This window comes from Lynx canadensis, chromosome C2 (assembly GCF_007474595.2).
Source record: "Lynx canadensis isolate LIC74 chromosome C2, mLynCan4.pri.v2, whole genome shotgun sequence".
Lineage (NCBI taxonomy): Eukaryota > Metazoa > Chordata > Mammalia > Carnivora > Felidae > Lynx > Lynx canadensis.
In genome coordinates this window covers 97695451-97722139 of record NC_044311.2, presented here as the reverse complement: position 1 = coordinate 97722139, position 26689 = coordinate 97695451, and the positions used below count along the sequence as shown (strand labels likewise).

General features: G+C 34.2%; 1 protein-coding gene across 3 annotated transcripts in view; it reads right to left on the bottom strand.

The window, feature by feature from the left end:
• The window catches only part of ZBTB20 (zinc finger and BTB domain containing 20), a 769186-nt gene that overhangs the window by 617412 nt on the left and 125085 nt on the right, over positions 1 to 26689 (bottom strand). The window contains exon 3 of one of the 3 annotated variants that reach the window (XM_032594753.1): positions 6336 to 6423. The exons of the other annotated variants lie outside the window; for them this stretch is intronic. The gene's annotated coding sequence lies outside the window, so the exon portion shown is untranslated. The remainder of the gene's footprint in view (positions 1 to 6335; positions 6424 to 26689) is intronic. 3 annotated transcript variants of the gene reach the window in all.

Genomic DNA, 26689 nt, shown 5'->3' with positions numbered 1-26689 from the left:
CTCTGTTTGCCTCCATCAGATTAATACATTTTTCTAGCGCAAGGACTCTACCACACGGGCTTCCAATTCTTTATGTCTTCCTAAAACAAGCACAGGGACTGGTATATAGCAAACATTCGATAAATCTTTATTTAACTAAATTGGACTAAAATTAACTTTAGTAGTTCTGATGCTTTAAAGTTAGTTCAAATTTTAAAACAAAACAAAACAATACAAAACAAAACAATAAAATAAAATAAAATAGGAGGTCACAACAGAAAAAATATCAAGTGTTAGGTTTTGACTCTGCAGTAAATGAGTAGAGAACAAGGTGAGTTTTTACCAAAGACTGAAATAAGTGATGGTGTGGTACAGGCAGTGTTAGAGACAGACTAGTGGAACAGACCCATAGGGACTCTAGTATGGGGTAGCATTTTCACAGTGTTGAGATTTTTCTCTACCTCCTCCCAAGCACCAAAATATAAATCAGATTGATACATCTGAATATAATAAGTAATCAAAGAGCTGTAAGAAAACATATCTATAAGGGTGCCTGGGTGGCTCAGTCAGTTAAGCCTCCGACTTCAGCTCAGGTCATGATCTCATGGTCTGTGGGTTAGAGCCCAGCATCGGGCTCTGTGCTGACAGCTCAGAGCCGGGAGCCTGCTTTGGATTCTGTGTCTCCCTCTCTCTCTCTCTCTCTGTCCCTCCCCCAATTGCACTATGTCTCTCTCTCTCTCAAAAATAAAAAAAATAAAAAAAAAAACATTAAAAAATTTAAAAAAAAAAAGAAAACATACCCAAATGGATAAAGATGTGATATATATGTATATATGTATACACACACACACACAATGGAGTATTACTCGGCAATCAAAAAAAATGAAATCTTGCCATTTGCAACTACGTACGTGGAACTAGAGAGTATTATGCTAAGCGAAATTAGTCAGAGAAAGACAAATATCATATGACTTCAGTCATATGAGGGCTTTAAGATACAAAACATATGAACACAAGGGAAGGGAAACAAAAATAATATAAAAACAGGGAGGGGGACAAAACATAAGAGACTCTTAAATATGGAGAACAAACAGAGGGTTACTGGAGGGGTTGTGGGGGGCGGATAGACTAAATGGGTAAGGGGCATTAAAGAATCTACCTACTCTTGAAATTATTGTTGCACTATATGCTAACTAACTTGGATGTAAATTAAAAAAAGAAAACATATGTATATAATTTTCTGAACTCCAAGGTGAGAAGATGTTTTAAGCCACATAATCAGTAGTAGATTATAACCTAAGCATAAAGATTTATGAATTTGACTACTTAAAATTAAAAATTTTTCAAAGTCAAAAAATATCTTGAATAAAATTGAGGCCAACAAAAAGGGTAAATATTTTTTTAATGTATATGACATCATAGAGTTAATCTTAGTAAATAAATAAGTGAAAGAAATATCTCATTTTTTCAAATGAATAGGAAATTCACAATAAAAGATATACAAGCTAAGATATATAAAATAATATTAATCTATAATAGATAATTATCTGTAATAAATATTCTTTAATAATTAATCTGTACTGAAAAATGCAAAAAAATAGCCTAAATATTCCATAACAGTGAACTGGTTAAATAAATAATATGTGATGCAATAATAAGCTTTCATTAAATACAGCAAGTGAAAATTTACAAAGCATCATGAAGCTTAAAAAGCAGGTTGCAGGGGTGACTGGTAGCTCAGTCAGTTAAGTGTTTGACTCTTGATTTCAGCTCAGGTCATGATTTCACCGGCTATAAGTTCTGGCCCTGCATCCAGCCCCACATGGAGCCCAGCATCCATTCTCACTCTCTGCCACTCCCCAACTGTGTGTGCGTGTGCACATGCACTCTCTTTCAAAAATAAATAAATAAACTTAAAATAAACATGGTTGCAAAATGGTATGAATAAGTAACAATTTTTAACAATGCTTTTAAATTTTTTTAATGTTTACTTATTTTTGAGAGAGAGAGAGAGAGACAGAGATCAGAGACAGAGCATGAGTGGGGGAGGAGCACAGAGAGAGGGAGATGCAGAATCTGAAGCAGGATCCAAGCTCTGAGCTGTCAGCAGAGCCTGACGCGGGGCTTGAGAACCAAGAGATCATGACCTGAGCCAAAGTTGGATGCTTAATTGACTGAGCCACCCAGGTGCCCCAATTTTTAATAATTTTTTTGTATGATATATATGTATATAGACTATGCACAATGTTTGATAATATGAGTAAATAAATGTAGATCTTATGTATGTATGTATATATGTATCAGAAAAAGCATTTATGCATTAGAAAAAGCATGTAAGGACCTATACACTAAATTATTCCTAGTACTGATCTCAGAGAGTAACATTATGGCAGATATTTTTCTTCTTGTGATTTCTTTCCAAATTTTCTACAATAAACACAAATTACTTTTTATAAACATAAAAGTCACTAAAACAAGTCCTAGTCTATGTTGCAGAAAAAAGATTAGATAATATATTACTAGATTTCCGAAATGTTAAGTAAGCCTGTTGAAAAAGTCTATCTGTCCCTAGAAGTTTACCTCTATAAGCTGCATAGACTTAAAAAAAAAAAAAAAAAAAAAAAAGTAAGGATGGAAGGAAAGAAGATGGAGTGAGGAGGGAGGGAAGAAAGAGAATAAAGAAAAAAGAAAGGAAAAACAAAGGAAAGAAAAATAAGATTTGGCAAAAACAGCAACCACTTGTAATGGTATCTATTAGATTTCTGGAAGCCAAACTTTAATCGATCACACCTTTAACCAAATTTTCAAAGAAATACACAGAGTGGAATGAAGAAAACTTGAGAAGTTTGAGGGTATATTTATATAGTAAACTTACTATTATAAGAGAAAACAGATAAAACATGCATCAATTTCAGTGATAGAACCATTATAGTTACAATTTCAAATAAGTAAAAATAAAAAGCAAGTAATGATAACTTAGAACAAAATAAATAGAAACTGCTAAAGGCTATTCTCTACCAATAATCATAGAAAACAAGTCTTCCTCATTAAATAAAAATTTAGGTATGAAGTTTGGTTGTATCTCATCAAAAATGAAAAATGAAAACCAATTTATAATCCCTAAAAAACTTCAGAAAGAACCTGTACATACATGGTTAAGAGGACAAGATGCAGTCCCTCGAAGACAGGAAAAGGCTACTTCAGTTCTAGCCCATGATGGTGCTTCTCAGAATGAAGGTATTCATTCTGGCTTAGGATATTACCAGAGTTTTTAAAGCACCGAAGAATCTGATAAGTTCTATGGTAGACGTCTCCAAGAATCCATAAAAGTGACCTGGCCAAACTCCATAATGAAGCCATCTAAGATCAAATCAAATTCCACTGAACCAGCCTCTAGGGCAACAACAAAAGACTATTCACTTGACTCAGTCATAGTTGCTGTTAGGTATTTCAGTTTCTCTTCCAAACAGAGGGGAAAAGTTCAGAAAGATTATGTACTAAACACTTCTTTTAACCCTGAAATCCAATCAATTTCTTTTTTTGTCACTTGTCTCTTTAAAAGTAACCCAACCCCTTTCCTTTATTATGTGCAGCTTTACTCTGTTCATTTTTATTTCCCAATAGCAGAATGCCTTAAATAAATTCTTAAAAACCAACACACCAACAAATAAATAAATTAAAACTCAATGACTATAAAAAGTACACCGTCTAACCTGCTTAATTATTAAGAGGTAAACAGAATGCATTTCTGAATTATTTAATCTCCTTCCACTAAAAACTTTAAAGTTTTTGAGCTTGGAATGTGTACCCTTTCTAAGAACCCATAATCAATTATTTTAAAATATTCTATTAAGCCATTTTAATAAAAGCAATTTAAAAACATCAAAGTAAGTGTGAATTTAAACATTTGCATAAGTGCATTAGAAATACAACACATTTTTAAGATTTCAGAGGTCAGTAAAATTTCCTTCTTTCTAATTGTCCATTGTCCTCTTTCAAATACCCTACTCCACAATACATTTCAACACAATGAGTAGAAATGTTCTCTTCTAAATTATATTAATGAGATTGATAGAATACTGGCTTTGGAGCATTTATATAATGTTCTTGCTCCTAAGCATATCATAAGAAATATACCACTATAAAACTATGGAAAATGTTAATAATTCTGAAACTATAAGGAAATAAAGAATGAACAGTAAATAAAATTTATCATTTTCTCTGGACAAAATACTAGCTCAGCTAAGAATGACTGCTGCTTGACACAAGTAAATACTGATTCCCTGGAAGGCCAGCTAATTAAATTTCTGGCTAGCTAAGTGTTCACCAGAGAAAATAAAGTTTTGTTTTGATTCTTTTAACTAAAAACCTAAGATGTACTAGCAGATTTCCCTGCCTTGGTAAATAGGGTTTTATAATTTTTTCTTCATTAAAGATGAAAAATTTATACTGCCATAGAGGATGGCCCTTAATCTTTGGGGGGGGGGGTGGTCATAAGCCCCTCTGAGAAGATGATAGAAAACCAAGGATCTCTTTCTCTAGAAAAGTGTACATGTTCTCAAAATTTTATATGTTTCCAGGAGTCCAGGGACCCACAAAAAGATCATGTGCCTTAGAATTTTATAAAATTGTAAATGCAAACACACTGGAGATTGTACAGACAACACAGTGATCCCAGGCAGAACAAGGATATTTAAAGTTGCTTTTTGAAGACATCTTTAATAGTGAAGTACTTTCTTATGATTTGTTTCCTTTCCTCTAAAAGGGGAGTGTAAAAACAACTCTGCTTAATTTAGTCTTGGTTAAAGGTTAAGTATGTTTCCTTTTAGGATAATTGCACTACCAGAGTTTGAGCTTTAAAACAAAATAGTACTGTTTTCAAATCATTCCACATTCTAGAAGCGGCAACAATTTTTTTACACTTTTTTAACTCTTAGAGGAGGCAGTGTCAGAGAGAAAGCTATTTAACGTTCACCTTTACTTCTAAAAATTATCAGATAATTGCACATACATAAACATTCCCTGTAGTGAGGTTTTATTCTAAGTACTTTATGTGTATTTACTTATTTACACCTGACAAAAACTCTAGGTGGTGGGTACCTAGATACCAGATGTCATTTTCCACATTTTACTGACATTTAAACTAAGGCATAGAGAGATTATGTGATTCACCAAAGATCGCCTCTCTACTGAATGGCAGAACCAGGATGCATTCACAGTCTGGCCACTCAGTCTGCACTTCTGCAAACAATATTACGTTTCCAGTGTCATGAGCTGATGGGTTTTCTTGCGTGGTTGTGTATTTAACACAATATAGTCTTCACCACCATGCAAGACACATTCATACTGGTTTTCCCAGACATAAACATTTGAGGAGTTGTTCCTAGGTTGCTGACAAAACTGGCACCACCTGTGTGCAGCTGGCAATTATATACTGCTGTTCACTTAAATGCCCAGATGGAAAAAAATAAAATGTCACTATGTCAGTAAATGTGGAATCCTACAATAAAATCTGACCCTTCATTTCCTTTTTGGAAAAAGTTCCAGTGAGATACAAAATTCAATGATTGTACAGTCTAAAGGCCAACCAAGACAACAGGATGAATGGCCCATAGTGTCATAATCACAGTTCCCAAAGGTGAGGGCCTACGAGATGCTCCAGTGGCTAAGTTAGCTGCAACAACATGAACATTTCCTTGGCATATCCTTCTCACTGACGGATTGAGAGCTCCCAGAGATAGCGACATACTTGTCTCATCTGCTTTCAGTGCACCAACCTTAATATTTCGTGTAGTCCCATAAAGAGCAAAGGGTGGTAAGAAAGGAATAAAGGAAGAGAGAAAGAGAGGAAGAAAGGGAGAGAGCGAGAGAGAGAGGGGAGGGAAGGAAGGAAAGAAGAAAAGAAAGACACAAAGAAAAAAATTCCATTTTTATAGTTTGTACAGAAGAGTTTTCAGTTAAAAATTTGTTCCATTTAATTTTTATTCAATTATTCCTTACACATAAATGCAATGAAGCAGGTACCAGTGAGATACAAATATAAAAGGGCAAAATAAGGCAGAATGTTCAGAGTCCTAAAAATGGTTAAAGATCAGATAAACAGGAAAAAAAAAGCACAGCACAAGGCTAACAGGAATATAGATGCAAGAATGCAGAACAAGAAAGAACCTTGGTAACTGAGGCAGCTTTTCTTCATTAGACCCAGGGATTTTTATGAAGTAATTGATTCCGAAGCAGCCAAGTCAGGCTGGGAATGAAACCTGGTCAAAATAAAATAACATCTTCAGCAACTTTTGTCTCTAACTCATCCTATATGCCATAATAAAACAAATATTAGGAAATCATCTAGCCATTACCTTATTTCCTGTAATGATTCCCAATCATGTAGAATTATCAATGTGTTTGGTTTATAAAGTCTTCCATAATCTGGTTGCGTTGTGTATTCTGTCTTCCAAATAATAAAGAAATTTTACCCTCCAATCCAATCAGATAAGATTTTAAACCAGTATACATTGATTTGGCAAACATTTATTGAGGCCTATAATATGTTAAGGAGTGTTCATGTAATTGAAATCCACATGGTCTGGGAGCCAAACAACGAATGCTAATCTCCAATTTCTCCAAAACTCTATCTCAATGCTTTCTCTCTTTTCTTATTCTTATCCACACATCTCTCCATGGTCTTCCCTTGGACTCAACAAAAAATTGATTCCAATACGATCAGTTCAATCACTCTCATTTTAGCTCAGACACATTTCAGTTTTGAAAATCTGATCATAAAGACATACATACAGAAGGCTATCCTTATGCGCTGTTCCCACTAACACTCTCACACAGACACAAACATGGATCTCAAATTAACATGACACACATAAACTCTTACTAGGATCCAGACACACTTGTCTTCTATCTATGCCTTTATCAAGCCACACTTGGTTGGGGCTTTGGAACTTGGTCTTCTAAGGCTCTTCCCCCAGATCATTTCATGGTGGCTTCCCCTTCTCATCATTCAGTCTCAGCTCAAATGGCACCCCATTATTCTTTATCCCGTTATCCATATTTTCTGACCCAAGTCACTCTTTCCTCCACCATCCAGTTTTATTTTCTTCATAGGTTATCACTCTCTGCAATCATTTTGTTTATTTAAAAACTCATTCACTGTGTGTCTTCCTACATTAGGGATCCTACCAATTTAGCTACATGTAATTCACTGCCAAATCACTTTCCCCTGGCATTATGCCTGGCATACAGTAAGCACTCAAATATCTGAAGAATGAATAAATATATACAAAAATAATTATGGAGTTAATATTCAATCTGTAAATATTTTTACCTACAGTGAACAATATGATTTTTTTAAGTTAAATCCCAGACTGAGGAATGCTCTGCCCCTAACATAATTACATTTAGGAGAAAGATCCAAGATACATTTGATGACACTTGAGAGTTTTAACAAAACAGAGTATCATAGAATTAGACCTAACTTTTCTTAAGACTAACATCATTGCTCTTCTTAACCACAGTTCCCTCTGTATTCCCCCATTAAACCTACTGATATATCATCATCAACATTTATAATGTCAAGAACAGTTGAATTTAACTGAATGAAGGCAGTGACAGTGTCACATATCTCATTTTGGATGTTTATTGCTAAAATGGATGAGTCAATACCCATGAAAGATGGAAGATGCAGGGTACGACTAGACCCTAAGTATAACATGTACAGATTCACTGCCTCCCTCATTCAGTGTACAAATATTCTACCTATGCCCGTATTTGACAAAAATTCTAAATACTTCTAAAGATTAAAAAAAAATCATTCATTTAAACCAGGGATCAGCAAACTTTCTGTAAAAGGCCAAATGATAAACGTTTTTGGCTTTGTAGGTAATACAGTTTTTGTCTCAATTACTCAACTCTGCCATCATCTCATGAAAGCAGCCACAGGAGGAGCGCCTGGGTGGCTCAGTCGGTTAAGCGTCCGACTTCAGCTCAGGTCACGATCTCACGGTCCGTGAGTTCGAGCCCCGCGTCGGGCTCTGGGCTGATGGCTCAGAGCCTGGAGCCTGCTTCCGATTCTGTGTCTCCCTCTCTCTCTGCCCCTCCCCCGTTCATGCTCTGTCTCTCTCTGTCTCAAAAATAAATAAAACGTTAAAAAAAAAAAGAAAGAAAGCAGCCACAGGCAATAAATACATAAACAAATGACATGCCTGTATCAATAAAGCTTTACTTACAAAAACTTTGGGATCATCAGGGAAATGCAAATGAAAACCAAATCACCTCACACCTGTGAGAATGGCTATTTTCAAGAAGATAAGAAACAAGAAGGGTTGGTGAGGATGTGGAGAAAAAGAAACCTTTGTGCACTGTTGATGCGAATGTAAATTGGTACAGCCAGTATGGAAAACAGTATGGAGGTTTCTCAAAAATTTAAAAATAGAACTCCCCTATGATCCAGCATTTCCACTTGTGAGTATATCATGAAGGAAACAAAATTACTCTCTCAAAAAGATATCTGCACCCTAATGTTCAGTGTAGTACTATTTACAATAGCTAAGACTATTAGTTGATAGATGGATGAATGGATTTTTAAAAAAAAAGTGGCATGTATATACAATGAATGGAACATTGTTCAGCCATAAAAAAAGAAGGAAATCTTGCTATTTGAGGGCATTATAAGATACGTGAAATAAGTCAGTAGAGAAAGACAAATATCATATGATCTTATTTATATCTAATGGGATTTTATATATGTGGAATTTAAGAAATGAAACAGATAAACATAGGGGGAAAAAAGGGAAAGGCAAACAAACCATAAAACAGACTCTTAGCTACAGAGAACAAACTGAGGGTTTCTGGTGGGGAAGTAGGTGACGGGATGTGTTAAATGGGTGATGGGTATTAAGGGCACCTGTGATGAGCACTGGGTGTTATATGTTAGTGATGAATCACTAAATTCTACTCCTGAAACTAATATTACCCTATATGTTAACTAATTGGAATTTAAAAAAAACTTAAAAAGTAAATAAAATAAATAACCCCCCCCCCCAAAAAAAACAAACAAAAAAACTAAACTCATAGAGACAAAGAACAGATTGGTAGTTGCCAGGGTGTGAAGGAGGGGCGGGGTGGGGCTGGGTGGGTGGGTTGGTTTGTATGTGAAATGAGTGAAGGTGGTTTAAAGGTGCAAACTTCCAGTTATAAAATGAATAAGTCCTGGGGATGTAATGTGTATTATGGTGACTATAGTTAAAATATTATACTGCACATCTGGAAGTTGCTAAGAGATTAGATCTTAAAAATTCTCATCACACATACAAGGTGTTAACTACGTGTGGTGATGGGTGTTAACTAGACTTCTTGAGGTGATCATTTTGCAATATATACATATATCATATCATGTTATATACCTGAAACTAATATACTGTTATATATCAATTATACCTCAATAATAAAAATAAACAGTAGGACAGATTTGTTGACCACTGATCTAAATTCACCAGTAAAGCCTACTGAATTTCTACATAGAGGAGATTTAACAACACAATTTAATTGGAAGGGGTACTATGAGGACTTGTGTCAGAAGCTGTTTTTGTGAGATATGCATGTTGATTTTACATGAATTATAATACTATCTGGGGGAATGATGCGAATGTCAAGGGACCTAAACCCCTCAGGTCACCCTTGTCATTGCCATCTGATCGCACAATCAATTTGGGGGTATTTTTGGCATTACATTTTGGCCTTATATATGATTCATTGTCTTTCCATAAATATCCAATACATCAGATTATTTGTATCCTAACATTAAAATTATTTTTGAAAAGCCACAGTAAATACTTGGTTGAAGTTTAAAAAATATATTCCCTTTATCCATGCTAATTTTGCAATTCTATTTTAAACAACTATTAATTTTGTCAGACATGATTTGTTTGTAATAAACTCATTTTGTTCATTGCTCATGATTCCTTTGTCTTCAAGATGTTTACTGATTTCTCTGCCAGTGTTTTATTGAAAATGTCAGGCTATTTCAAGTTACATTTTCATTACATCTATCATAAGAATTGTTTCTCCTTCAAATTCCTTTAGGTCATCTAAATTTCTCCATTAGAACATACCTTCATATATCCAAAGAACTAAATATCCCTTTACTTGATTCTTATTGATAACTATTCTTAAAAGACATTTTAAATCCATTTTATGCTTCTCAAAATTGTATCCCAACACCAAAATAGCTACACAATTAAACTAAAATTTGGTGCATAAAGATTCCAAATGATCCACATTGATCCACATTGTCATGAGATAAACTATTAATCAGTAACACTATCATTTTCTATTCTCCACTTTACATTTGCTATAATAAATTCTCGTGCCAATCAGCTTTCATTAACCTATCAGCCCTTCTATCTGTGATAACCAATAATCCACCTTTCTGACATCCAATTCTGCTTTCTCTCTTCTGGCTACATAAATCTCTAGAGCCTATGGTGTCAAAATATTTTTTTGGCTTCAACCAGACTACTGTAAAAACACTACAGCTATAACGTTTAAATGTAAAGTTTGCCATTATGTTACATCCGCACATCATACAGCCATGAATTTTAAAATAAAATAAGAAAATATAAGATTTTTAGATAATATTATAAAAACTGCTTCAATTGTATTCAGTATTCAATAAATGAAAACACTTGAGAATTCTAGCAAAAGTAAACCTTGAGATGGTTGAAATATCCATTCTAAATAATGGGAACATTTAGGTAATTGTCTGTACAAAACAAGGATCCGACTTTTTGAGGTCATAAAAAGCTTGACCTTCCCAGGTAAGATGAATGTGGAAAGCTTACCACTAAATTACACAATAGGGATAAGATTATTGAATCTGTCTGCAAAATAACTTCTCAAAATCTTCATAGAGTAAGTGATTCATTAAAGAAATAACTGAAGATTCTTTCTCTTTTGAAAGATATGAAAGAGAATCGCAAAACATTGCAATATTTACAAAAGAGGATGGAGTGCTCATGTCTCACTTGTGAAACATGAATACCTCCTTTATTACCTATGTTCTTGCTATGTATTGAAAATACTGAAGAAAAGCAGTTCCAAAAGAACACAGGTTTGCTGATCCTGGGTTCCTGTTAATATCACATGATAGAGTAGAAGCCTTCACATACAATCAAGATGACAGTTACTTTGTACTCTGAGGGACCAATTTTTCTCTGTAGACATGAGCACAGCACAAATCACAAAGTACCAAAAATTGAGCGTAAGTGCAAACCTCTCAACTTCACTCAGGTAACAGCAAAAGGACAAGTTTAGCTACATATGAAAAGAAATCGGGTCCAAGAAGTTGAAGGGGAGAGCAGACTGGCATTAGGATCATTTATCTGACTCTGTAAGTTCATCTGCCTCACTGAAAAGAATTAAAGCAGCTTTGCCAAATATTTGTCTTGTTTAGCTACAAGCTGTCTTACTGCAATCTCACCCACACCCCATCCTCGCCCTAGCTCCCATCCTCTCCTCAGCTATCACTTCCTTCATAATGGTCTCTCTTCCCACCTAAACTCTGACCTCTCTCTCCCTCTCCCTCCCATCATGTACACACACACACATACACACACATACACACACACACACACACAAAGAAATACACACTGCATGATGTTAACTGTTAAATGATATTTTCTTTGAAAAAAATCACATATGATTATTGATATGACAATACAGAAGTATGTCAGCCACTGAAGAATTACCATGCTATAAACAAACATGACAAAGATTCACATAAAGTGCCTAATGGACCTATAAGAAGTAGTCAGGCTAGTATGAAATGCTATTAATTGCAATAAATATGTCATATTCTACTAGTGATTATATCTCTCCACTTCAAATACACAGATATTTAGGATAATTTTGATAATTAAAAAACTAAGCCAAGTTAGAATGAAAGATAGAAAAGGAAATCTCTGATTGTCAGAAAAGAACAGAGAACTCAAAGGTAGAGCCAAGGGTGGAGCTGAAGCCTTGTTGGACCCTAGAGCATCATATTCACATATACCCAGGTATTTATGATGTTATATGGAATATCAACACCAAAGCATGGGCAACAGACAAGACCTAAATCCAAAGAGAGGCAAGGAGGAACAATTGAAACATGCTTATTAATGGATTCCCCCTCCATAAGGTGTAGAAAAAAATAGACTAGCATGGAGAAGCAGTAAAGATGCCTGAATTCTTCTTAGGGCTCTGGGTGGTATAAAGTCACATGAAAGATATTTGAAACCCAGATATGTTCCATAGGCACCTTAGGAGTCAGCATTTACACTATTCTTTTAGAACATAAAATCCAAGTTTAAACATTAACACAAAAACAATCTGGATTTCTTTAGACTCTTATGGGCACAGATCTAGGGTCATGGGATAAAAGAGAATGCCAAAACACTTTGGAAGGAGCCACAGAACTCTCACATAACAAACTCCTTCAACTGAAAAGGAGCTCACCGTAATATCAGAAATAGCTATTCTTTTGTTCATTCAGTCAACAAATATATATTAAATGCCTGTTGGAGGCAAGTATGATTTTCGACCCAGAAGGTAACAATAGTGAATAAAACATTGTTCCTGTCTTCAGCAAGTGTATTTTCCAGTAAGGGAGACAATGAACATAAAATATAAAATACGATGTCCCATACTAACAAATGCCATAAAGAAAAAGCAGGATGAGGGAAAAGAGAGAGAAGTTCTGAAGAGGCAGGTGTTTTTTTCCAGTTTTTATTTAAATCCAAGTTATAACATACAGTGTAATAATGATTTCAGGAGAATTTAATGATTCATCACTTACATATAACATCCAGTGTTCACCCCAAGTGTCCTTAATGCCTATCACCCATTTAGCCCACCTCCCTCCAGCAACCCTGAGTTTGTTCTCTATAGTTAAGAGTCTTATGGCTTATGGTTTGCTTCCTTCTCTCTCTGTGTGTTTGTGTGTGTGTTGTGTGTGTGTGTGTGTGTGTCTTTTTGTGAAGAAGCAGGTATTTTAGATAGAATGCTGATAAAAAGGCATTCTAAGGTGAAATTCCGAAAGAACTGTGAACAAAGTGAAAGACTGAATCCCGAGGCAGAAGATACTTCAAGAGATGAGCCAAAAAAAAAAAAATCAGTAAAGATATAGAAGATTTAAACAATATAATTAATAATTTTGAACTAGCTGGTGTGTAGAAACTTTTCCCCTCGAGCCTTGTATGTTCTTGCCAAACTTATGTGTAGTATGTATAAAATTCAACAGTAACTGATCCATAAAAGAAGTCTCAACAAACTCAAAGAATTCATACCCTACAAAGCATGTTATCTGGCCACAATACAATAATATCAGGAATTAAGGCAAAAAGACAATTTAAAAATCCTTATATATTTGGAAACTAAAAAACACATTTATAAATATTCCATGAGTCAAAAAAATCATAATGGAAATATTAAATATTTAAAACTAAACAACAATGAAGTCACTACATATCAAAACCTGTGGGATGCAGCTAAAGTGGTACTTAGTAGAAAATTTATGACTTTAAGTGCATATATTACATGTTAAAAATTTCTAAAATTAATTAGTTAAGGATCTAACTTAGCAAGTTAAAAAATAATAGCAGAATAAAGCCAAATAAAGAAGGAAATAAATAATAAAGAATATAACAAGAATTAATGACATAGAACTTATGTACAGTAGAGTACAGTAGAGCTAAAATAGGTCCTTTAAAAAGCCAAAACCGGTTCCTTGAAAAGACAATAAAGTATTGTTTTAAACCATATGAAATTGTCAAAATTCAACCTAATAATAAAATCTATACTGATCAAAATATTATTAATCATTAAATATTAAGCAGGAAGAGGCACTGATTAGAAACTCTAGGAATGAAGAGAATATATCTCTAAAGATAGAGGAAACATTAAAATATTATGAGAGAATATACTAAACAACTGAAGGACAATCAACTTACAAACTGAAATGAAATGGGCAATTTCCCAGAAAAGTGCAACATAACAAAATCAATACAATAAGAAATAGAAAACCTGAGTAACTTTATGATCAATAATTGATAGTAAAAAAGAGAACACAAGAAAGGAAAAGTATAGTCAATCTCACTTAAGAACTTAGATGCAAAAATTCTAAATGAAATAACAAACCAAATAAAGCAAAATGAATGTGCATTTTTATACATATACACATAAATACATAATAATTATAGGAAATTTATCCCAGGAATGTAAGAATTATTCAACATCAGAAAATACAAATACAAAAACACTAATTCAAAAAAATATATGCACTCCCATGTTCACTGCACCATTATATACAATAGCCAAGATATGGACACTACTTAAGTGTCTATCAGTGGATAAATGGATAAAGAAGGTGTGGTATATATACACAATGGAATACTACCCAGCCATCAAAAAGAAGGAAATCTTGCCATTTATGACAACACAGATAGGCCTGGAGGGTATTATACTAAGTAAAATAAGTCAGATAGAGAAAGTCAAATACGATATGATTTCACTTATATTCAGAATATAAAAAAACAAAACAAAAAAAATTCATAAATACAGAGAATAGACTGGTGGCGACCAGAGGGGAAGGGGTTGGGCAAAATGGGTGAAGGGGTTCAATTTCATGGTGATTGGTAGTAACTAGATTTATCATGGTGATCACTTTGGAGTATATACAAATACCAAGTTATAATGTTGTACACCTTAAACTTATATAATCTTATATACCAATTTTACCTCAATAAAAACAGAAAATATATTGATACACACCATATTACCATATTCAGAGATTAACTGAGAAAAAAAAACATCGTTTCTCAAATATAAACTAACAAAAAAAACTCCAAACATTATAAACATAAATAAAAGATATGCAATAGACTAAGAGAAGTTATTTGCAACATATATAACCAATAAAGCATTCCTATCCAAATATATAACAAGCATCAACAAATCATGAAAAACAAAACAAGGGGCGCCTGGGTGGCGCAGTCGGTTAGGCGTCCGACTTCAACCAGGTCACGATCTCGCGGTCCGTGAGTTCGAGCCCCGCGTCAGGCTCTGGGCTGATGGCTCAGAGCCTGGAGCCTGTTTCCGATTCTGTGTCTCCCTCTCTCTCTGCCCCTCCCCCGTTCATGCTCTGTTTCTCTCTGTCCCAAAAATAAATAAACGTTGAAAAAAAAAAAAATTTAAAAAAAAAGAAAAACAAAACAAAACAAAAGCATTATAATTTTAAAAACTGCTGAGAGAATACAAATGGAGAAATCAGAGAAAGCAAAACATGTTTGGCCAATAAGAATATGAAGAGAAGCTCAGCTTTATAAAACGATTAAATTAAAGTAACAAATGGATACACTACCGTATCTTCTTATCAAAAGTTTAAAAGTCTATCAATATCGCTAATTGGAAAAGGTATGAAGAAAGGAGAACTCAGAAAAATCTGGAGACCAATTTCTCACACCCTTACCTTTACCTTGTAAAGTTAAAAAATGTATATTCTCTAAACCAGCAATTCAAATACAGAAGTTATCTCACATTTATACAAGGAGATATTTACAAGGATATTTACTGTGACAATGACTGTAACATAAAAAAGAAGAAAGAAAAAAAAGGAAGGAAAGAAGAAAGGAAGAAAGAAGGAAGGAAGGAAATAAAGAAATGAGTGAAGGTGAGGGAATGAAGGGAGGGAAGGGAAGGGAAGAGAAGAAACTTTTAAATGTGTTTCAGTAGGAAATGGATAAATTGTGGCTCAGTCACACAATGGAATAATGCACAGGACTATATACAGCAGCTAAAATGCCTTGGGTCTGTAAGTACCAACATAGATAATCATAAAGATAATGTTAAGTGAAACCAAAATATGCTGTAGAATGACTCAATATTTCTCAGTTCACAAGAACCTTCAATGTCTCATTCTTATTTTTTAACAGAGTCCTTAGTGTCTTAGTAATGTTTTCACAGCAAACTTAGCCTAAAAATATACCTAACAGAACCATTTATTTTGTAGTTTAGTTCTAAGCAACTCAATAAGTATTTATGTCCCAGCCACTTAGTGGTCATACAAAAAATAATAAACACAGATTAAAAGAAAAATATTATGTTAATTCAGCGCTTACATAACCATCCTTAGTTATTATTGGGATGTGTGTACCTGTTGAGCATTGCACAACTTCTCAAGCCTTGGAATCAGAATGGATGTGGCCACCTTTTCTCCCTGTTCTATATCAATTTTCACACAGTTCCTGCTTTCTATGACAGCACTTGACAAAAAAACCAGCTTCTCAAACACATGACACCATCGAGATTAAATTAAATTTATTTTATTAATAATTAAAATATTATTAAATTAAATGTTGAAATTAAAATGTTGAAATTGTGAACTACTTCAAGTTGGTGACTGACCTAATGTTTGAAAAATGTGGAATATTGCCACGTTTCTCTTGAAAATTGAAAATACCCCACAACACACGAGTAGGTTCACTGTGGCACTCTGGGAGCACCTTGGTACCTACATTGGAAACCACAGCATTATAGTAAGGTATGATGTATGTATAACTTTTGTTAATATTCAAAACTACACCAATTTCATGGGGACACACAGGAAAATTTAAAATATAAGATAGTAAAATTATGAACTGAAAGCATATATATTAACCTCAGGAGAACAGTTGTCTCTGTGTAAAAAGATGGGGAAATGTAAACAGGAGGGGAAAAGATAAGGAAGGTAAGGAAAAGATAAAAATGAAAGGAAGGAGGCACAGCAAGAGGAAGACACAGACAAGACTACTAAGAAAAACATACAGGGCACACACACAGAAGGATGAAACAAATAAATAAATTTAAAAAAAAAAAAAAGTAAAATTTTCATTTTTGTAAAACACATAAACCCTGCTCTACAACTGAGCAAGTTACTTCTCCCTAGAATGTCTTTTCTTCCATCCTCACCCGTCAAGGTTTCCATCTGTGTCCTTCTATGTTCAATTTATCCATCATGCCCCAGTTAAAACAAATCCCTCTCTCTCTCCTGTATTTATGTAGTGCTTTGTAACTCCAAGAGAACACTGTCTTGCAGTAGAGCCGTTGAAAAGTATTCCCCTCTCTATTTATTCTCTGCATTTTGCCTCAGCGCCTACTACAGTGTTTTACATAATATATATGCTCAGTACATATTTACTGCATTGTACTGAAGTTACATATCAGATACCCAAAAATCAAAGACTTAAATATCCTCTGTTGCAGTGGAGGTAGTATCTTTATTCCATAATTCTACCATTTTCAAAGCACTGTAAGTTATATCTCTTTTGAAATTGCCTTTAGAGACTGCACAAAGCCACACAAGATAAATGGTTTTGTCAGTTCTGTATTAAAAAAAAAAAATGCCCTCATTGATCATGCAAAACAGACAGGCCATACCCCTAGAATTCTAAGAGTAGTGTGAATGGAGTGGATGGGACAAAGGGCATGCAATTGTGTTGCAGAGTTGGAGGTGAGGAAATGATAAGGTATTTTAGAGAACTGTACCAGTCAGAACAGGCCAGGTTTTGCTATGGCAATAGACTTGTTTCTATTCAGTAAACATGGCTCTAAATTACTCTTGACTATTTCTAAAAATCAAACCAAATTAAAAGTAGTGGTCAGTGAAAATATTCAAAAGTTTATGTTGTTACCTCTAAAGGCAATTCAGGGGCACCTAGGTGGCTCAGTCAGTTAAGAACCTGACTCTTGGTTTGGGCTCAGGTCATGATCTCACTGTTCGTGAGTTTGAGTTCCACATCAGATGCGATAACAGCACAGAGCCTGCCTGGGATTCTCTCTCTCCCTCTCTCTCTCTGCCCCTCCTTTGTTCTGTCTCTCAACATAAATAAACTTAAAAAAAAATAAAAAATAAAGATAAAGGCAATTCAAACACATTAGGATGTTTAGAGCAATGGCTCTACTATTTAAATGAAGAAATATCTCTCAAGGTGACTACTTTACAAAGAATAATACTCATTTAGATGCATAAAGTTGCATTACCTAATAGATGGTTGCATTTGTTTAAAAAATATGAGTTTTAGAACATGGAATTCTTTTTTATGTTATAAAGCGCAAATCAAATTTTATAAAGAAATTATACTTTTAAAATATTTTGCAAGCCATAATTCCATATAACAAGCCACTGTTCCTTAATTTATCTCTTTTTGCAAATCTTACCTTTCCATAAATTAGGTTTTTAAAAAAGGAGATCACCTGAATTATTATGTGAAAATATTCTAATCTCCAGGATAAATTTCTCTTACTTTTTATTCAAACTATTTTGAATACTGTGTCTTAAAGGCCAAAATACTGCCACTGTTCAGAAAAAAAAGGTTCAAACTGAAATCAATTCCTAAATCCTTAGACTGATGTGTAAATTGCATATTTATGTTGATCTGAAAGTCTAGCCATGTTTAAGATGCCTCTTCTCAGTTTTTTGTTTGTTTTTTTAAATGAGGACAAGGACAACATTCTCCATAGAAATGTGTGAAATATTTTAACGTAATACTTAGTTTAACAATGATACGACCATTCTAATTGTAAGAATATACTTTTTTAAAGGATGGTGATTTTTGGGGTATGGAGGAGAGGAAACTAAATAGTAAAAGTAGAACTTCGTGTTGACACTGCAACAGAATGATGGTATTGTCCTTCTTTCAGACCTCCTCAGTGTGTATAGCAGGACACAGGCAAATATGGTTATTTTTGAAAGGATTCATGTTTGCATTCATTATACGAAAATTTTAAAAACTTTTCACAATATAGGATATCATTGAAAAGAGCAGCTTCATTACACAGAAACTTCATTTGGTAATATTTGTAGTATGACATAAATACAGATTTTAATAAACTGTGTGTGCATATATGATATACATAAAAATATATACTGTCCCCATCTTTACAGTAAGATGTTAGACATTATTATGTTACAACATAATAATGCTTTTTCAGTAAGGTTGCTTTTGTTGTTGCTGCTAGACTTCATAGGTTTAAGCCTGACTTCAATGAGAAATCAGAATTATACCAAAAGTTCAAACATGAAGTTCGTTTTACTCATGCAAGTTATTATCCAGGAAAAGAACAGTTAAAGATTTCTTCTAAAAATACCATAAATTAAAAATGGTATTCCAAATATATGAAGGAAGAATCAAATAGCACACATAATATAAAGCTGACTTTTGTCACAAGATAAAAATCGTCTGCTAAAGTACGAGTTATAGAAATAACTAAGAGATAAAAAAACCTGTTGTCCATGACTGCTTCTTGTCCTTTACTCAATCTAACAGCCTGCCAAAAATTTAAATTAGTTTAGAGTTCTACAACTTATAGGACATCCAACCACACAAAGTTAAACTGTAACAATAATGTTCTGCCTCATTATGGTATTAAAAGAAGGTAACATTTAATAGAAGGAAAGCCTTCATTTGTAATAGAACTATTTGATGTAAAATCAATCCACCCCAAACAAATATTTCAGCAAATGTTCTAAAAGATTTACTATATAAGCATAAATAGAAGATTATGAAATATATTTCCATATAGAAAAAGTACATATGTGTAATATATGTTCATTTAAAGAAAGAGATGAATAAATGTAAGGGAGCAAACTAGATTTATGTGTTAGGCAGGAGAGAGAATATAATGAGTACAGTACAATGAAGTCTCTACATTTCATCTTTTCTCTATTACTCTCAAAAAAGACAATTAACTGTTTTTAAAAGAAAAAGGAGAAAAAGAAAATATTTCTTTGCTGAGCTGCTTTTAAGATTCTTTTACTCAAAGTTAAAGACTGTGGCTGCCATCATCTAGTCAGGTCATTAATTTATCTAAATCTGTCTAGACCTCACTATAGTGTTTCTCATTATGTGTCTTCGAATTCATTATCATTCGTAAAGATCTGAAACCTCTGCCACCAAAACCACTTTCATGGGATTTAACAAAACACTTTGAAGGATTTTTAAAACACTGAGGCTAAATTGACTATGTTGATTGACTCTGATTGGTATTATTTTTGGTACTCCATAGATGCAGCATGACCATGCTCACACACATACCAAATTGAAAATATCATTTGTCTTTCTGGTATACGCCATAAACCACAACAGGCAGTATATTACCTAAGACCCTGGGTGCTTCAGGTGGCTGAAGACATGTGGCTTTCAGGACTTTACTTCCAAGTACATTTGCAAAAGAGCAACTAATCCTAATGTGGTGTAGTGTTGCCCAGTAATGCCTCGCCTGTCAACTCTTACAGGAAAAATCGAATACTTCATTTCCAAACATCTCTGCTTCTTGAACACACAATTTTAAAATCCTTTTTTGTCAGCTGGACTGCTCTGCATTGACATCTCCGGAATTTTTGTTGTTCTTATTTTTGTTGAGGCATTTTATTTCTTCTCTAATTATTTCTAGCTCCTCCCTGCATTTTTCTTTTATTTACTCAGTTTTTCCTTCTACTGCTTCAGTGCCACCTCTTCAGAGCTTTCTGTCCAACCAGAATTTTTTTTGCAGTTTTCTATAACCACAGGGACTCTCCTGTCGCTTTTGGAAGCCTGGACCGAAGTAGGAAGAGACTACACTTTGTTTCATAAATGTTCCTCAAACATCTTCCACCTGCATTCAGTATATAACCAGACTTTATTTCACATTTCTTCAAATTCCCTTTCCGCCCTCAGTCCATTAATTTTTCAATATAACTTTTATATGAAACAAATGTTCCTAGGCACACTGAAGACTAAAAGAACGAATAAGGTACTCAGATATCGTCTAATTTTCCATGGGTCTAATGTTAACATTGAGACCATTTCAATTTCTATTAAGTCTGTAACTTGTTTTTATTGTATGTACATCATGAATATTTGCTGCTTAAAAACTAAAAAACAGATTGGACATGCATTAAGTGCCTCGGGGCACCCCATATTAGAGAATTCCGCACACTAAATCCCAGACAATTCTCAGCCTTCATTTTGTTTAAAATACAGTAATTTCTTTTGGTGAATCATAAGTCTCTTTTTATTTCTAATACAACCCTTGAATATGATCATTAGTGATTCATCAACAAACTATCTAGGTTCAAAATTAATCCATCTCAAATTGTTTTCTCTGTCAAGAAGAAGGACAGATTTAAACTGCTATCTAAAAGACAGATAGGTAACTAAAGCATTGGGAAAAAATTAGATTTTTCTTTTTTTGTGGCAGTACTTACAAAGTATTTAGTCGTAAGTGACTAAACAGCTAAGGTTCAAACTATAATTTGACCTCAGCTCAAAGGACAAAAATCACACAATCTAGAAGGGAGAAAAGTTAACACTGTACTAAAATTGTCAAGCAACTTCTAAACTAGATCAATTGCCTTCATAATATTCTCAGAACAAAATGTTCTCTAAGAGCAGATCTGATATGAAGAGCCAAAAAATGGAAAACATTCACTACCAATTTACTGCAGTCACCCATAAACTATTACAAGAACATTATGTATTGGGGTTCAAGCCAGCAAGCTATTAAAGTGGACTGCCCTGGTGTCTTTTAATTTTACTTTAATGCTACCAAAGCATTAATAAGTCCTTGGGGAATTGTACTTATGTTGAAACAGTCTTATCATGTAATCAATTTTTCAAATATTCCAAGACTTTTAAATGTGCTTTATTTCTTTTGTTTCTTGTTGGTCAATGTCATTCCACCTTCACAAATGCCATCATCATTTTTTGTCTGCTCCAAGTCATGCTTTCACTTTGGAAATATATCAATCTAAATGGTGCTAATTGCCATAACTAATGAGTGCCAAGACATCTAGCACCCTTGGCCCCATTGCCACTCTATGTGCTTCTGCTCATGTAGAGATCAAAGAACAAAGGATGGAAAGAATCATCTTCAAAAAATAAAAAGATGTCACATACACACCTTTTTAGATTTGTTTGTATGTTTGGTTTGGTTTTAAACTTTGATTGAGGGCATAAATAACCCTGCTGAAATTACTTTCCTTTATATAGTCGCTGGTTAATTTTAACTTGTTAAAATTTTTCTAACTTAATTTTTTTTCTTATTTAAAGAATAGTAATGCTACTCTGGCAGAACATAATTAACCCAACTATTTAATGCTTTAACTCACTCTTCACTGTTTTCCCTTGGTGGCATAAATTCCAGGCAACTGAGGCATCTTCCAGTAATAATGGAAAATATTAGTGCATAAAAACATCCTACAAAATAAGAAGTCTCTGTAACCTTCATGGATCAAAGCAATGATTCAATTTATAACTGAAATATAAGAGGAAAAAGAATCTTTAGGCACACAAAAAAACTTTAGGCATAAAGCACAAACTTCAAGCATTTTTTTTTTTTTTGGAAAAAGTCATTGAAATATGAATCCCAATGATCTAGGTATTTCTTGCTATTACAAAACTAACCACAACTTAGTAGCATTATGTGAAGTAAATACTAATATATTTTTTGATTATTTAATATTTATATGTGTATGTGTGTACATGTGTGTAAATATACATATCTATCTCAATTATGTTGTGAGATACAGGAGCCATGCTTCATTTTATCACATTGTATCTCATATTGCAGCACAGTGCCTGTAACAGCATTTACTCAACATATATTTGTTGAAGCATTATAAGTAGGTAATAATACAAATGCAATAGTACACAATTCAAACTTTTTAAATCTTTAATATAAAAGAAATCCTGGGGAAACAGTGAGAACATACTTCTTCAATAGGTAGTTCAATTCATACCTCTCCATGCCAACTTATTATTGCTTTTTTTCTTGGCCTACTACAATGAAGATTGCCATCTTAAAACATTAATTAATTAATTATTTTTTCAATAAATGAAATTCATTGTCAAATTGGTTTCCATACAACACCCAGTGCTCATCCCAAAAGGTGCCCTCCTCAATACCCATCACCCACCCTCCCCTCCCTCCCACCCCCATCAACCCTCAGTTTGTTCTCAGTTTTTAAGAGTCTCTTATGCTTTGGCTCTCTCCCACTCTAACCTCTTTTTTTTTTTTCTTCCCCTCCCCCATGGGTTCCTGTTAAGTTTCTCAGGATCCACATAAGAGTGAAACCATATGGTGTCTGTCTTTCTCTGTATGGCTTATTTCACTTAGAATCACACTCTCCAGTTCCATCCATGTTGCTACAAAAGGCCATATTTCATTCTTTCTCATTGCCACGTAGTACTCCATTTTGTATATAAACCACAATTTCTTTATCCATTCATCAGTTGATGGACATTTAGGCTCTTTCCATAATTTGGCTATTGTTGAGAGTGCTGCTATAAACATTGGGGTACAAGTGCCCCTATGTATCAGCACTCCTGTATCCCTTTTAAACCATTAATTTATACCATGAACTATCCTTGAAGATATTTATTGGCAATTCGGTCCAAAATAACTTTATCAACCTATCATACAGCAATGAAACAGTATGTTTCTTTTATCTGTGCACACACCATACCTTCTTTTTACCTCATACTGCTTATCTTAATTAGCAGATCTAGAAAAGCTGTTTTATGTTTCTTGTATAACTCTCTCATGTAATTAGTCACATTCTAATCAAACTTACATTAAAATAATAAGCAATGATTTCTACCTGCAATAGCATATAGGGCATCTGAGACTCATCACACAGCAAGTAAATAAACATAGCTCTAGCTAAACTTCTCTGTTCCCCTTGCATGTTTGGCCCTTCATAAAAGAGCTACAAGATGTGATGTCATTAGAACAGCCAGTAAGGTTTTCATCAGAGTTGTTTCCACAGGCTTTTAGAAGCAACTGCAACTTTATAAAGTGACAAGTGATGCCAGACAATGAAGAGCTGGTTTGTTTTGTCCTGTCCTGTTTGGTTGGGTTTCACCAGACTCCTTGACAAGCTGCTTACACCAATGTTTTAATGAGAAATGTTTTAAACCTCAAATAAAAAAAAACAAAAATTAAACAGAAACAAACAAACAAAAAGACACTGAGAAACATTCTTTGATCAACAGACACTTTGAATTTAGAGTCACCTCTCAGAATTAAACACTAGACTATAACCTCCGTGAGAGCACTATTTTCGTTCACCATAATAACTGCAGTACCTAGGAAGCCCCATGATTCACAGTAAAACCTCTACAAATATTTACTAAAATGAACTGATTCATACACATACTTTAATGACAAAATACAACAGACCAGTCTAAAGGAGGCAAGCAATTTGAAACTAAAAATGCCCTCTCTTCTTCTACTTTCTGTGTTTTCTGATTAGACAAATTCATAAAATAGGCTGTAGATGAATTGGGGTGGTAATCTAATGTAAACAAAGCCAACAAAAGAATTTCTCTAGAAACTTCTTTTTGGGACCAAGAAAAAACTTTAAAAACTATATCTGAAATACTAACTTTTTTGTTTATTGTTATTTATTGAGAGAGAGAGAGAGAGAGAGAGAGAGAGAGAAAGCAGGGGAGGGGCAGAAAGAGACGGAGACAGAATCCCAAGCAGGCTCCACACGGTCAGCACAGAGCCCTATGCAGGGCTTGAACTCATGAACTATGAGATCATGACCTGAGCTGAAATCAAGTCGGACACTTAAAGGACTGAGTCACTCTGATGCCTCTGAAATACTAACATTGTTATGAATGAAATTTTATGACATCTGGATTTGCTTCAAAATAACTGGGGGTGGATATGGTTTATCAGCCTCTTATTGATAATTATTGAAGCTATGAGATGTACACATAAGGATTTATTATATATGTGTAAATCTGAGATTTTTCATAATAAATCTTTTTTTAGAAATGAGAACACACATAACATACATTGTGTATTTTAGTATTTTCAAAATAAAATAAAATTAATTTGGAGGCTTCTGACAGAACTTTTCTCAGTCCCCCCAAAGAAAATAATTGCCAGCAATAATTAATAAAATGATGGAACACAACTTCCTTCCATAACTATAGAAAAGTTGTGGCCAAAGAAAGATAGACAACTAACACACCTCCTAATTTGCAACATTCTGTTACATCAGAAATAGTTTTTAAAAACTGAGTGGACAAAATCCTAAACAGAACTTTACTGATAGCCCCCCAGTTTGGAGAACATTTAAGAGAAGTGTGAAAATCTTTAGGTGGGAGTACAGGAATTAAAAAGAGAGGGAGAGAGAGAAAGAACACTAGAAAACCCTTCAAACTTCCTTTGGTGGGAAAGGTAAATGGTCAAGGGTTACCATTATGTTTTTTCTTTACTGGGAAAAAAATAGGAAAAGGAAGACAAAACCATAATAATTTCCCAAAGCTAACTACCTTTACTAATAAATAGGCACTTAGTAGAATGTAAAACAAAAGAGAAAAATAAATAATACAGACTAGTCTGAGGAAAGAGGTGGCTGGAGGGAAAAGCCACATGAACAGGCACAAACAGAGTCTCCATTTGTCAGTTCTAGTCTTTTATGGACTGAATGTTTGTGTCTCCTCCAAGTTCATATGCTGAAATACTAACCCTCAGTATGATGGTATTAGAAGGTGGGGCCTTTGGAAGGTCATTAGGTCGTGAGAGTGAAGCCCTCATGAATGGGATCATTGCTATTTTAAGTTGAGGCCAGAGAGCTACCTTGTTCTTCCCACATGTGAGGGTACAATGAAATGTCAGCTGCTTGGAACCCAGAAGAGGGTTCTCACAGAACCTGACCACGCTGGCACTATGATCTCAGACTTTCAGCTTCCAGAACCATGAGAAGTAAATTTATGTTAATAAGCCAACCTGTGTATGATATCACAAGCTAAGACAAAGTATAATTGTAATATCAAAACCCAATAATTTTCACCTGATTTGTCCTCATACTCTAAAAAAGGATGAAAAGGGATGGCCTTAAACAAAAGCTCAGAAGATAAATCAACATGTTTGGATTCACAGAGGGTGGGAAGAGCATCAAAGGGTGTATACCCACACTATTTTTAAACATATATATTGAGGACTATATAGTGGTCTGTATATTGCATATTAAATGAAACAAATGCGTAAGAATAGTACAGAGAAAGAATATGTAGCATGAAAAAATATATCTGAAGAGTATGTTCCAGAAGAAAACCTAACCCAAGAAACATAAGAAAATTGAAGAAGAAAAAAGCAGTCAAAGGATATTAAAACATGGTTCATAGAAAAAAAATATAAATGTCCAAGAAACATATGAAAGTATGTTCAATCTTATATACACACATTTTCCTTTATCAGATTGACAAACTTCTTAAAACTGGATAACATTCAGGGGCACCTGGGTGGCTCAGTCGGTTGAGCATCCTGCTTTGGCTCAGGTCATGATCTCACCGTTTGTGAGTTTGAGCCCCGCATTGGGCTCTGTGCTGGCAGCTTAAAGCCTGGAGCCTGCTGCAGATTCTGTGTCCCCCTCTCTCTCCGCCCCACCCCTGCTTGTGCTCTGTCTCCCTCTGTCTTTCAAAAATGAATATACATAAGTTTTTTTTTTTTAACTAGATAACATTCAAGGTTGGTGAGCACATAGGAAACAGATATCATACATGGTGGGTGAGTAAGTAAACAGTGTAAAAATTTTGGAGAGCAATTTAGAAAAACTCTCAAATTTTTTAATGTACAGTAAAATTCCACTAGCAGAAATTTACATTGTGGGTATATACATATATTTGTGTATATA